Source organism: Misgurnus anguillicaudatus, chromosome 5 (genome assembly GCF_027580225.2).
Source record: "Misgurnus anguillicaudatus chromosome 5, ASM2758022v2, whole genome shotgun sequence".
In the NCBI taxonomy this organism is placed as follows: domain Eukaryota; kingdom Metazoa; phylum Chordata; class Actinopteri; order Cypriniformes; family Cobitidae; genus Misgurnus; species Misgurnus anguillicaudatus.
The window spans coordinates 12,280,437-12,295,862 of NC_073341.2; positions in this window are offsets into that span (position 1 = coordinate 12,280,437).

The following is a 15,426-nucleotide window of genomic DNA, read 5'->3' on the forward strand; positions in this document are numbered from 1 at the left end:
GGTAGGACTGTATTAGCGGCTTAAATGAACTTTTAAATGCTATATTGTTAAAAACAAATGACTACACATTTCTGTAGGTTATGTGGTGTAATATAAAAAACATGCATACATTACCAGTTCCTCCAGAAAATGCAAAGTTTTTTTGTGAGTGTTGCAGGCAAAAATCCTTGATTTTGAGGCAAGTTTTTTTATGTGATGGAATATACAGAATATTGATACAATTTTAAGCGATGAAATTGCGTGAACTTGCAAAAACTGCGGTTGGAGTTTGCAGCTTTTCAGTGATGTTCATAATTACGTCACTTCATAACGTTCCCATACACTGTAAAAAATACTTTGCTGCCTTGGAATTTTTTGTTGAATCAGCTCGGATTTACAAGTCATTTCAACTTACTATTATTTATCTTGACTAGAGATGGGTTGTTATAACTAAAAATAGTTACTAAAATTAAGTAGACTTTTCTCAACTATATTTTATAAGTTGTGACAACTGATCTCTGTTGACATGACTTGTAAATCTGAGTTGATTTAACAAAAAAAGTTTGGGGCAGCAAAGTATTTTTTACAGTGCAACAGGGGACATGGCTGCGCTTGGGTAAATTAAATGCCACACTTTTAAACTGTCTGCTGAGATATATGTGACTTTTTGCTATGAATTATGAAAGCATGCAAGCCCCACATATTTTGCGCATGGAAATCTGCAATTTTTGCGACGAAATTGCAGTGTATGTGAAAAATGCGGCCCCTGCGGATTTGGCTGGTTATGCATTGAATCATGCTATCGCATAATCACGTTCTTCTGGAGGGACTGCATTATGTATTTAATTTTTTTTGTACAAAAAGGGTTTGAGTTTAGGGTAAAGTTTGGGTAACATTATCAATAAAATGGTTAAAGGGAAATACAGCAATCTTTATGGTATGAAAGATTTGTAAATGTTTTACGTTTTGTAGCTGTAAAAATATTATACTATAATGTTGCAAATATGTCTATATTGTACGCTTCAGCTTCTATTTAAAAATACATAAAAGTATTTTTTTGTTTTTTTGAAAGTTATGTATTAATATTACATATTAACTGACTGATTTATAAAGGGTCTTTATAAATTCATGACACATGTTTTCATTTAATAATGATGGTTGCTCTAAGCACAACAAGAATGTCATACTGTTTTTATAAATTTTTAACTTTAATATTTGGTACTGTATGTCCACTTTTTGTATCAATTACAGCAGCACATTTCTCTGACATATTATCAATATATTTCTCTAGTATTCATCAGTAATATTCTTCCATGCCTTCTGCAACTTCCTTTGAATGTACAAGTGCAGTTGATTTCTTAAATCACCCTAAAATTGGTTTGATTAAGGGGTTGAGGTCTGTACTTTAAGGGGACCATTAAGGAAAATGACGTGAATCTCCTTACGATGACCACCACTGTACTGTATCTACAAAGTCATCATTATGCTCAAAAAACCATAGAATAGAGCCATCGTAAGGAGGTTAGATTGACATCGATTGTGTTTCTGTAGCTCATCTGGCAAAATTTGTCATGGGCAGAGCAAAGGTTTGAATACACACAAATTGATGAAATGTAGGCTATACAGGTAGCTTGAATGTGCTGTCAAATGCATACTGTAGTGGTACAGTATATATGAATGACTCTGATAGGCTGACGGACCTTCTTACCGTTCAAAGATTTTTCAGTAATGACTAGGTAGCCGCATGACAGTTTCATGACAGTATCACCTCAGGGTGTGCATTCCTTTTTTAACAGTCCATCGTCAATTATTCTTTACAAATTACATTTTTGATGTTGACATTTTGATGCTTTACACCTGCAAGGCCAATTCAAGCATGCCTAGTCTCTGCAATTTGGTTGCTATGAGACTTTTTTCTTGACTGACAAACACTGTATAATTGTATAATAATTAGTCTCTTTATGTGTAATTTCCTGATTATGAAGCAATACAGGATTTATAGTCGGGAGGAATTAAGACTATGCCATTTGTCTTCAAATGCTAACAAGATCCTTCTCCATGCATCATAGATCTATTGAAGGTGTTTAATCACAGCGTATGGAGCATACTTAAAACATTCAGATTAGTTGGCATTTTTATGTTACTTTCACTCAACAAATTACGTTAAACAATTTCAAATTGTTTTTATAAGTTATGTCAACTTATCACAGGGCAAAACTTGCAAATTCAAGTTTTTTTTAACTTTTATACATTTTATTTACAGTGTATCTGCCTTTTTGCCAGCTTCGCTCATCTCTTTTTCCTATCAGATATCCAAAAAAGAAATGTTCAAAAATTGGAAATAAAGTGCAAAAAGCATTTATTGGGTATGATAGGGGCTACTGGGGAGGGCTTTTAATGTCACTGTTAAATGTTTCAAACTTTGCTGCCTTAAAAAGTTGTTAAAAGAGTTGTTATAACTTATAAAATTAAGTTGACTTCTCTCAACTATATTTTGTAAGTTGTGACAACTCATCTCTGTTGACATGACTTGTAAGTTGAGTTGATTTAACAAAAAATTTTAATGCAGCAAAGTTTTTTACAGTGTAGAGATTACTGTATTAATGACAGCTGTTTGCCAGTAACTTCCTGTAGATATACATTTATGTTATTTACTGGCAACATGTTGTTCGAAGTTAAATGAACATTAAACATTAAAGGCGGGGTGCATGATCTCTGAAAGCCAATGTTGATATTTGAAATCACCTAAACAAACACGCCCCTACCACCATAGAATCTGGACCTTATTTTGATAGACCCGCCCCACACATACGCAACCCAGGCAATGATGTTGTTTAGTAGACACGCCCCTTATTGCTGATTGGCTACAAGTGTGTTTGGCCAGACTCCCTTTTCCAAAGTGCTTTTCAATAATCACGCACCCCACCTTTAACAAGTCTTTACAGAATAAAACTAAAATAACAGCATCATTTAAAGCATTCTGGGAACCAAAATCTGAAATAAAAAAACAGTAAAGGGTTAATGAAGATTTCTAGTTCCCAGAATGCTTTGCATGAGGCTGTTTTTATCATTTTATTCTGTAAAGACAAAGACTTGATAATGTTTAATGTTCATTTAACAACTTTTCAACTGTTGGGAGTAAATAACATTTAACAATCTACAGTAAGTTACTGGTAAACAGCATACTTTTAGTACAGTACTAGTCTTATTTTTTGTGCCTATGTACTAACAATGCCATACAGTAAATCCTGTATATTCTGTATTTCATGTGCATTTACATTTTTTCTTGATTGCTTAAACACATTTGTCCACTCGGACGACACATTTTTAAAACAGTTAACACATTAGGCTAAACCTAAAGCTCGCTAGACAGAACAACTAATTTTGTTTGCAAAATAAGCAAATGCACCAAACATTAAAAACATGCAACAAATGCCAATATTTCTCTCTCTCTATATATATATATATATATCAAACATCACAATTTTGGTCAAATTAATGTAAGCTTTTAATCAATCATTACACAATAAACAACACAACACAAAAAACAGCTATCAATTTGAAATAAAACATTATACAGGATGAAATAAAAGAGAGAAAGAAACACACAGAACTTTTAGTCCATTTGTTCCTGACGATTATGCCAGAGGTTCTCAATGTTAGATTGGATGTGTTCCCTTGCAATGCACAAAGGGAAATACCTTCATCCCTGGCGGTCCTCTGCACCTATTGCCAGGCAACCAGCATTCATTGCCTCTAGAAGGGACATCTGCTCATATGGCATACGATAATCTAGACCTTGCATCTCCAAGCAGAGACTCCTCGATTGAGTTCAGAAAAGGAAAGTATGCAGAGAGGAATTGTATTGTGTCATACGGGGATATGCTGCAAACCTTTCATTCACAAGGTGAGAGTGGTGGAAGGCAACATTGTCCCAAATGATAACAGCCCTCTCCCCTCAAGTGGAACCAATCTTTCATTCAGTGCATCAAGAAATTTGAGGAGACATTCTGTATGGTATGGGCCAATAGCTGGTATATGGCATAGCCCAGTGGTTCTCAATTCCGGTCCTCGGGCCCCCTCTCCCAAAATGTTTTAGATGTAGCTTTATATGTCATTCATCAGGCTCCTTAATTAACACACTAACACGGTAAATTCACATGGGGCGTAAGCGTTAACGCTTAACAAAAGGCTTGTCTGAAGCGTGGCCAACAGCCAATCACAGTGGCCGCTACACATGCTCTGGTCTTCCATAAACGTAATTGGCTGGCTCTGCCTAGGTTATTTGCATAAGGCGATCTGATTGGCTGATGCACACGTTGTCGCTTGAAAAGTTGAGAAATGTTCAACTTCTGCCGTGAGCAACTGCACTGACGCGGCGCCGACGGATCCACAATTTAGTTCGGCAACGCATGATGTCACCCATTAAAAGTGAAAGGGAAGCATTAAAGGAATAGTCTACTCATTTTCAATATTAAAATATGTTATTACCTTAACTAAGAATTGTTGATACATCCCTCTATCATCTGTGTGCGTGCACGTAAGCGCTGGAGCGCGCTGCGACGCTTCGATAGCATTTAGCTTAGCCCCATTCATTCAATGGTACCATTTAGAGATAAAGTTAGAAGTGACCAAACACATCAACGTTTTTCCTATTTAAGACGAGTAGTTATACGAGCAAGTTTGGTGGTACAAAATAAAATGTTGCGCTTTTCTAAGCGGATTTAAAAGAGGAACTATATTCCATGGCGCAATAGCACCCCTGGGACTCACTTCGACTCGGCGCAGTAACACCCTCCCTCTCCCATTATGAGAGTGAGAAGGGGAGCGGACTTTTCAGGCGAGTCGAAGTACTCCCAAAAGTGCTCCAGCGCTTACGTGCACGCACACAGATGATAGAGGGATGTATCAACAATTCTTAGTTAAGGTAATAACATATTTTAATATTGAAAATGAGTAGACTATTCCCTTAACGCTTACGCCCCGTGTGAATGCACCGTTACAAGCTGATGAACTGAATCAGGTTTTTTTTATATGAAGACATCTAAAATGTTGTAGGGCGGTGGGGGCCGAGGACTGGAATTGAGAACCACTGGCATAGGACATCATCATTGAAGATGGCAGCACACATCTGACCTCTGACCTGGCACTGTAACAGTGACCCTTTACCCAATGATTTTGCTCCTGCATCTACTCACTTTTGAAGCCGGCTTCATCCACATAATGTAAATTAATTTCTCATTAGTAGTCGCTCCCGAAAGTCGCTCATAATTTGCATAATTAAAGTAAAATTTTTCTCAACTTTGTTGCACAACTGGACGTGCCCAAACCAGACGCCAACTATCGCTCGTGTCGCTGAAGGTCGCCAAGCTTCCAACGAAATGAATGAGATGGCATTGCTTTGCTACTGCTAGTCGCTGCTAGTCTAAATGCAGCTTCCATGCCTTTGGCCTCTTTCATCCAAAAGCGCTATATAAATAAAACTGAATTGAATTAAAGTGGCATAACTACTGTAGAAAATTGTGAAAGTGCTATGCAGGTAGAACTAAAATACAACTACTGATTTCTTGATTGGTGGAGCTCCCATGTTGATGTTTACTATACAGTATTTCTTCCAATAAAATTTTTATTGATGCATCTTGGATATTTGAATCTCTCTGGAGAAATAACTTACGGCAGTCTTAAAATACAAATGCATTATTAAATGCTTAAATATAAAATGCACTAGTTTTACTTGTCACCATATCATGCTGGGACAGCAAAACCCAGCCCGGCCACCAATGTCCACTTCTCACCAGCCCACAGGTTCCTTGTAGCCATTTAAAGGAGTCTAATTGAAAACACACTTTTGTGTGAACAGATGACACACACACATTTACACACAGCGAGCTCCTCGGAGCCATTTAAAAGGAGTGTAATTGAAAACACTGGTGTGTGTGAACGGATGTGGGCATAGTTCCAGGACGTATTCCTGAAATTCCTTTACTGGAGACAGAACCAGATGAGCCCCGAACTAAAACCAGATGGCCATTGAACGAGAAGGACATTTCAGGGCGAGGGAATAGGCCAGGTAAAGGTTATTAGAACACTTGTTATGTTTTCACCGGGTCAGACATTACCGTGGTTTTTCTTTAATTTGCTTATTTGCAGGTTCAATATATGAACATTGGAGAGATGGATCTACCAGGGGATTATTTATACAATTTTCTTGTAGTTTCATTACAGTTTCATTAATATAACATATGACTCCACTATTCACCCAGTACGAAATTAATAACGATTCAAAGAAGGCATTCTGACACATCTCAATAAAAAAAAAATGATCCAAAGTTGTCACTCGGCAGTACCATGCACTTTTAATTCTGCTGGGTTATTTTTAACCCAATGTTGGGTAAATATTGGACAGAACACATGTTGGGTTAGTAAATAAACCTATGCTGGGTTGTTTCAATGCAACTCATGGTTGGGTTAACAACAACCCAGCATAGGTTTATTTATAACCCAACATGTGTTCTTTGCCAGATTTACCCAGAAGTGTGTTAAAAACAACCCAGCAGAATTAAGAGTGCTTAAAAGGTCATAATATGTACAATTTAGGTAAGGTACCAATACGTACCCTTGGGGTACTATTATGCACTATTTGATACCAATATGTATCTGTATGAACTCTTTAGGTGCAAAGGTGGACTTTTTAAACGGTTATTGTCCCAGTGACAGCTAGGGACTATTTTTTCTGACAGTGTATGCACGCATTTATGATATTTAGTAACATCTTTTGTGAATAGTAGCCTACAGTTACAATTGTAGGGTGTTGTTTGTGTTTGTCAGGAAGATTTTAGCACATTGATATGCACTTGCATCAATATTCTGCAAGGTTTTTATGGCATTGTAATGTAGCTGTCTGACCTGCAGTATTGTTAATTTATAGGAAGTTAAGCAACACAAAGACGAAAAAGAAATATATTTGAAAAGAGTTCAGCTTTAGACTACAGCTGAGTAACTTAGCAACTGGACCGTTTATAACTATAACAGTCGATTTGACAATCTATGATCAGTTCGCTCAAACTAAACTGCTCTCCTGAGAGCATTTCAGACACATGGCTTGAATGTAATCTAGCTTTTCTTTACATCCACGTACAGACAATTAGACATCTTTAATACATCAGTTAACCTGCTGCTTAGCATCCCACTAGGGTTTGGCTCCCCATCGGCCTTTGTGTTTAATCATTTAGTACAGTTCAAACGGCACGCACAGTACAAGCTCACGCAACACAGACTGGCTCATTGAGACTATTTAATGCAGTTTAGTATTAAATCAAATATGTTCTTAATGTGTTTGAGATGTTGTGGTGAGAAAAAAACAGAAAAACCCAAATGCAACAATTGAAAACACTTATCAAGTATCACGATAGCCTGTGGGGGTTACCGTATGGATCCAAGCCTGCCAGAGAGTAGCTTAAGATTTAGGAGAAACATAAGTCACAGGTGCTTTTGATCATATTGTGGGCGGTGGGCTGCATGCAGTTAAATCACTATTTTTAGAATATACTTATTTATGAATCTGTTTGGGCTGATGTTTTTCTAGTTTGGACATACGATTGGACAGTCTGAATCACTGACCGAATAGCATGTGCTAAAAAAAACTGACAGACCTTTTAGTATAGAAGCCCAGCAGCAGTCGGGTCATGAAAATGCTGTAGTCTTTGTTGTACAGGTGCACAGACTTGAGTCAGCGGGCAGTGCGCTCTATAAAAGAAATGTAAAGAGCCTCAAAAGAAATTGTCAAAGGGATTCGATTCCTTCTCGGTACGCGGCTCTAAACAGTGCTGACATTTCCGCCAGAGAGGTTGATACATGCTCCAATGTGACTTTTGGTCTACCGCAATGTGGAGAAGATTTCATCTGGGGTTCAGATGTGAACACACATGTTAAAGGGTAGTAAATGACAACCTCGACCATGCCCATTTTCACTCACCCCTGTAGATTAGGGGACTTTCCGTGACTCTGTGGATATTAGGCAAAATTCCCTCGTTAAATGTTAGAGATTGAGTGACCTGTTGGTCGCAAAGACAGGAACATGAGAACAGTTAAATATCTGCTGAATATTTACATTCATGCATTTGGCAGACGCTTTTATCTAAGTGCGCTTGACAGTAAATTTTTATATGGATTTAAGGAAATATTTTATATATTGTATTAAAGAAAATCTAAAAATTGAATAGACATAGACATAGAATAGAATAGACACAGAAAAAATTTAATAGAATAGACATAGAATATACATAGAATAGAATAGACATAGTAAAGAATAGATTAAGTAAGCAATAAGGTACGAGAGGCTGTGCTGTATCGTGAATAAGTAACGGCTGAAGGGCGTTGTTAGGCACAACGCGAAGCGGAGTGCCTGCAACCCCTTCAGCCGTTACTTATTCACGATACAGCACTTGCCTCGAGTACCTTATTGCTTCTTTATAAAACGGTTAGTTCCAATCCTTGATTCTGATTGGTCAATAGGTGTGCTTTATTCACAATAAAACACTGCTATGACCGCTTCACCCAACTGTCTATTTAATATCACTGCGCCCTTAGCAACACCCTTAGCAACACATAAACATATAATGAGACAAAGTCTGAGAACAGTGCCTTCGCGTCGTGCCTAACAACGCCCTTCAGCCGTTACTTATTCACGATACAGCACAGCCTCTCGTACCTTATTGCTTACATAAAACGGTTACCACACAATATTAAAGTAAAAAAAATATTAGTGCAACTTTCATGAAGTTAAATCAATAAAAGCATTCCTTCTGCTAGAAAAAATAGTCCCTGACTGCGAAAAACAACATGAAAGCTCAAATAAAAACAACAAACTGTTCTCAGACTTTGTCTCATTATATGTTTATGTGTTGCTAAGGGTGTTGCTAAGGGTGCAGTGATATTAAATAGAACTGTTGGGTGAAGCGGTCATAGCAGTGTTTTATCGTGAATAAAGCACACCTATTGACCAATCAGAATCAAGGATTGGAACTAACCGTTTTATAAAAATAGATATTAGACATAGAAGAGAATATAATTAAATAGAATAGACATAGACATAGAAACATAGAAATAGTAATAGAAATAAAAAAAAATAAAATAAAATAGAATAGACATAGAAAATAATAGAATAGAAATAGACATAGAATAAGTCATATAATAAAATAGAATAGAATAGACATAGACTAGACATAGAACAACCATAACAAAGAATAAAATAGACATATAATATAATACAATACAATACAATACAATACAATACAATACAATACAATACAATACAATACAATAGACATAGACTAGACATAGAATAGACATAACAAAGAATAGAAATAGACATACAGTAGAATAGAATAGAATAGAATAAGACATAGAATAGAATAGAATAGAATAGAATAGAATAGAATAGAATAGAATAGAATAGAATAGAATAGAATAGAATAGAATAGACATATACTAGACATAACAAAGAATAGAAATAGACATCATAGAATAGAATAGAATAGAATAAGACATAGAAAATAATATAATAAAATAGAATAGAATAGAATAGAATAGAATAGAATAGAATAGAATAGAATAGAATAGAATAGAATAGAATAGAATAGAAAATAATAGAATAGAATAGACCCCTTCAAGGTTTGAAAATATTGAATGACTATCGGGTGCGCGCGCAGCATGGGGTCTAACTGTTCATACCATTTAGGCTTTATTATTTAATCTAACAGTGCTGAAAAAAAAGGATGACTTCAAATGAAGTGAGCACTACAAACACAAGCCTCTTTGATATTTGCATTGTCCCAGTCTGCACTTTAATTGCTTGCAGACGCAGATGTTGTATTTTTTTTTTTTTGAGATTCTGCATGAATCGGAACTTAACGGAAGACCTGGTGCGATTTTCACAGCCTACGACGTAAGTAGGCATTTTTGACGATACCGAATAATACGCAACTCAATCTGCTGTAATTACTTTTCTGACTCCGACATGCGCAGTGGGAACCGCCTTTGACGTGAACCGTGAAGGGGTCTATAGAATAGAATAGACATAGACTAGACATAGAATAGACATAACAAAGAATAGAAATAGACATAAAATAGAATAAAATAGACATAGAATAGACAAAACAAAGAATAGAAATAGACATAGAATAGAATAGAATAGACATAGAATAGACATAGAATAGACATAACAAAGAATAGAAATAGACATAGAATCGAATCAAATAGAATAGAATAAGACATAGAATAGAATAGAACAAAATAGAATACAAAGGAAAATAATAGAATAGAATAGGCTAGTTTCAGAAATAAAATTATTGCTAATTTAACTGTCCTAATGAATAGATCTATTAAAACAGTATATATTTTCCTTTGACTATGAGACATTTTGTCAATTAATATGATAAATGACATGCATCATATTACACAAGACATACTTTTTCATCTTACATGAAAATGGCCATTAAAATAAGAATTACATGATAGCAGGTGTTTTACATTACATAAAGAATTTGGAATAATACCATAAACAGCAGTCATTACTGTTTGCACTACATGCTTTGAACTTTAACCAAATACAGGAGGAGATTGTAACACATTGTTACAGGTTTATTCTAAATATAAGATATAAGTTTAGTATGGATATTTAATAATAGCATACTGGATCTTTTTCATAACTGAACAGAAAATGTGCATTTTACGTGCATGTGCAGCAGTCATTTCAACCTGATCTCATGGGAATTTGTATTTTACATAATTACATATTTCACAAGTTGGCTAATTCATCTGAATTTAAACAAAGTGAATTGTACAAAATGCATAATTATTAAAAAAATAAAAAATAAATTATACCTCACTTCATAAGGGCCGTTCACAATAACAATTACTATATTGTTTTAAAATTCATTGTAAATTAAAGAGAACGGCTAGCCTGGCTAACATCAGACCAGTCTCATAGAGAATGAGACGTGGTCTGGGAACCATATGCTCATTTTCTCGTATTTAAGGGCGTGGTTTACGAATGCCCAGAGCCGTTTATTGGGCGCTACGAATGTCTATCAAATACGTCTGTAGGTAGCTCATAGCCAATCGTTTCAATTATTCCAGATGATGTATGTAAAGTGACATAATTTCAAGCGTCAACAACTTTTATCGGGTACCTGTGCACACAACTGAAAGCTATGCAACTAAACCTGTAGCTGTATATTGATATTGAAAAGCAACACAAATTAGTGGCACTATGACAACCACAGTACAGGCATAATGACAATTTGATATTAATAAATACACTTACCATTTATAAGTTAAATGGACTTCGTCAACGACGATGCCTAGCAGGGTGGTCCTATCAAACTTCGTGGCTATCATGCCTTGCCATATCCAAACAAAAGTTGCTCTTTTTAAAATAAAAAAAAACTACTTAGAACACTATCTGAGGCTGCGTCAAAAAGTAACTTTGCGTCTGCTGTTGTGTTGGATAAACAAAACTGCTTCGGTGTGTTGCATAGACGTCGTTATCGTCTTGCTGCCTCCTCCCCGTTCTGTGATTGGTTCCCTATTTCAGGGGGAAAATAAGTCCATGGTTTCCATGCTAGACTTGCAGCGTGAATAAATTGCAGCGGGAAACCAAGGCTAAAGAATGGCAAAGTTCACACCACAACTATAACGATAAATTTATAAAGAATGGTATCAGAGCGAATTTTTTTTTTGCTGATGAATGCTAAAACATACTACCAAATATACTCTCTGGCCGATTCCTGAATATTGTTTGTCTATTGTTGACTGTCCCTAAACCCCACTTACAGGGGTGAAAGCAAATCATGCAAAAAGGTAAATAAGATTGTGTTGGCCATTAAAAAAACTTAATGTCGAAAGTTAATACTAAACACATAAATGCAGTTTGAAAGGCTTTTTGAATGATAAACACAAGCGCTCTGACCGTTTCATGGCCTCCCTGCTGAACAGTGCAGTAGGTGGATGTGACACAGTGCAGAGCTTTTCAAGAAACCCTCTCAGCCTAGATCCTGCTTAATAAAACCAAGTTATTGCCTCTAGACCCCCATTAAAACTCTTTATAAAAGGATCATGGCATGCACATAACCGCTGCACTCTCATGCAATTGTTAAAGCTTGGTAATGCCATTGAAATCCTTATGGAGGCCACTGTATTTGTGTATATGACAGTATATTTGTTTACCTGCAACATAGTGTATAGAAATAATCCAAAATCACGTGTCAAGTTATTAATAGAATTGTCTATTTTATAAAAGGATAAAAATGCTTACTATATCTTACTATAGGTGATGTGTCAAACATCACATGATAATGTTGTGTGACACGTGCGACATGGGTCCCATTATTGAACAAAAAAGCAAGGTAAAAGAAAATTTAACACATTTCGCATGCAATGAGGGTAAACATGGTTTCTGCCAACCTCAATGTTATTCGTGCTGCGAATTATTGGCTGCTCAGAGCACAAATCCATCAAAATTCAACTTTCGACTTTTTGAAACCAAAAATGTCACTTTTCCTAGTCAGCCAAAGTTTTTTTGTTATTGTTGCATATTGCATATTCAATTTACGGTAATATCAGTATAAAATGATTTTAAGGATTCATTTGGTTAATAAAAAATGTGTAATGAAAACATGAACCAGATGAGAACTTAATTACTGCAGGTCACTTAGGCGCAGTACTATAAAGATGTCCGATAGCACCCACATTCATTTTAAAACATTTGATTGGCACTATGTGCTAGTAAACTCTATAAGTGGAAAAACCTTAGCAGATATTTAAACTAAAATAGTCTGTAAACTACAGTTTTTCTCTTCCAGAAAAATCTGAAATAAAATATGCTGTATTGTCCAGTAAAATACTGTAAATGTTTCTCACCACTACCAGCACCCAAAACATCTGACTGCTTATCGGCTGTTGTAAAACCTATACTTGTACTTTTGTTATAAAGGTACAATTTGTAAAATTATGTTATATTGCAGTACAATACAATACGCACTATATCGTTCGTGGGAAGACGCACTGGTTATTTCTCCTGCTCGTGTTTTAACAACACACCCATAGACCATTCCTTCAAAGTAATCAGGACAGAAGTGATCAAAGGTGGACAAAACGGACAAATTAAAACGCCAGGTGTGAACAGACGGCATCCCTCTTATCCACTTGTGATCGATCAAACATCTGACTGCTAATCGGCTGTTGTAAAACCTATACTTGTACTTTTGTAATAAAGATACAATTTGTAGAATCCGCCGCTAGAGGGCGCGCGATCAAAACAATAACAATGACGTAGTTTAATGACGCTCTGAAGCAGCATGGAATTATGGGATTTGTTGTCTTTAACTCACCCGCTGACGGCACTCAATCAGACGGGAACGAGAAATCATGTTAACAGATGAGGTAAAGTAATCAAGCTTTATAAATGTTGCGTTTGATGGCATTGGGCTCTATCATACACCTGGCACAATGCAGCGCAATGTGTGACGTAAGTGTCTTTTGCTAGTTTCAACCCAGCACAATGATAATTTTCATGTTTAGCGCCACGTTGTTTGAATAGCAAATGCATTTGCACCCAATGTTGCGCCCATGGGCGTTCTGGTCTCAAACGAGGTGTGTTCAGGCGCATTTCTATTTTGAGGCAACTAAAATAGACTACCCAATTGACCAACTAAAACCTGATCTAAAGTCTGAAGTCAATGGCGCAATATTCTTTTTGTTACTTAATGAGCGCGTTAGAAATATGTGCCTATAAACGGGACGACAACGCGGGTTTGCTTATCACATACATGAATGCGCAGCAGCACAAAAATGCTTTTAAATATCAAAAATTAAAGGATTAAAATGTAAAAGACATCTTGGACATAAATGAGGACCGATTATGAGATGTTAGAAGACGTAAAGAGCTGCTTCACCTGCAGCCTGGTAAGTAAATAAATGCTTTGCTTTAAACAAATGCATCTATTTTTAAATGTTTTTAAATGCTACCCCACGGACCCCAGAAACATTTTAAGTAATGCTTTGTAAAAATCTCATGGCGCTGTCCAACTGCTGAAACGGCTCTATGCACGTTTGTAAATTCTTTATCTCCTGTTTGTATCTTTAGAGTACAAACTTTTTCTTACATATTTGCTAATTATTTTATGAGATTACAATGATTATGTAGGATATACAGCAATTAAAAGCCTGCTATTACTTCCGTGACTGAAAGAAAACGGCTTTTAAAGGTTTTAATCCAAAAAATGTTTTTGTAAATTTCAATAAAAATTAAAACAACACAATTTTTTAACATTAATCTTAAACTGGTGGTCTTCTTCCTCCACTTAGTTTTTCAGTTTACAAATTCCTCTTTCTGAATAGGAATTAGACCTAGTGCCAGGCGCAACTGGATTTTAAAGGGGATGAGAGTTAAGACTTTCATTGGTTTATTGCACGTTACGTCCAAAACACACCCATTACTCATTAGGGGAATAGGAACAATGCCTTTAGGCCGTGCGCTTGGCGCATTAACCATTTTTCCCATTGTTAAATGGGTTCGGACACGCCCGTGTAGACCGTGTGCTTTAGACAATGTGCTTAGAGCGTTTAAATAGGGCCCATAGTTTTATTTCATTATGTAAGGTTTCATGTAATGTTCAAAACTAAATTGTTAGTCATACAACTCAAATTCCAGAAAAGTTGGGACGTTTTTTAAACTTTAATAAAATGATAACTAAAAGACTTTCAAATCACATGAGCCAATATTTTATTCACAATAGAACATAGAAAACATAGCAAATGTTTGAACTGAGAAATTTTACAATTGTATGCACAAAAGGAGCTAATTTCAAATTTGATTTCTGCTACAGGTCTCAAAATAGTTGGGACAGGGCATGTTTACCATGGTGTAGCATCTCCTTTTCTTTTCAAAACAGTTTGAAGACGTCTCGGCATTGAGGCTATGAGTTGCTGGAGTTTTGGTGTTGAAATTTGGTCCCATTCTTGCCTTATATAGATTTCCAGCTGCTGAAGAGTTTGTGGTCGCCTTTGACGTATAGACCCCTTCAAGGTTTGTAAACATTGAATGACTATCGGTGCGCGCGCAGCATGGGGTCAAACTGTTCATACCATCCAGGCTTTATAATTTAATCTAACAGGGCTGAAAAATGATGACTTACCTCAAGTGAGCACTACAAACACAAGCCTCTTTGATATTTGCATTGTTCCAGTCTGCACGTTAATTGCTTGCAGCCGCAGATGTTGTATCTTTTTGTTTTTGAGATTCTGCATGACTCGCGAAAACTTCACGGAAGACCTGGTGCGATTTTCACAGCCCACGACGTAATTAGGCATTTTTACGATACCGAATAATACGCAACTCAATCTGCTGTAATGGCTTTTCTGACCCCGACATGCGCAGTGGGAACC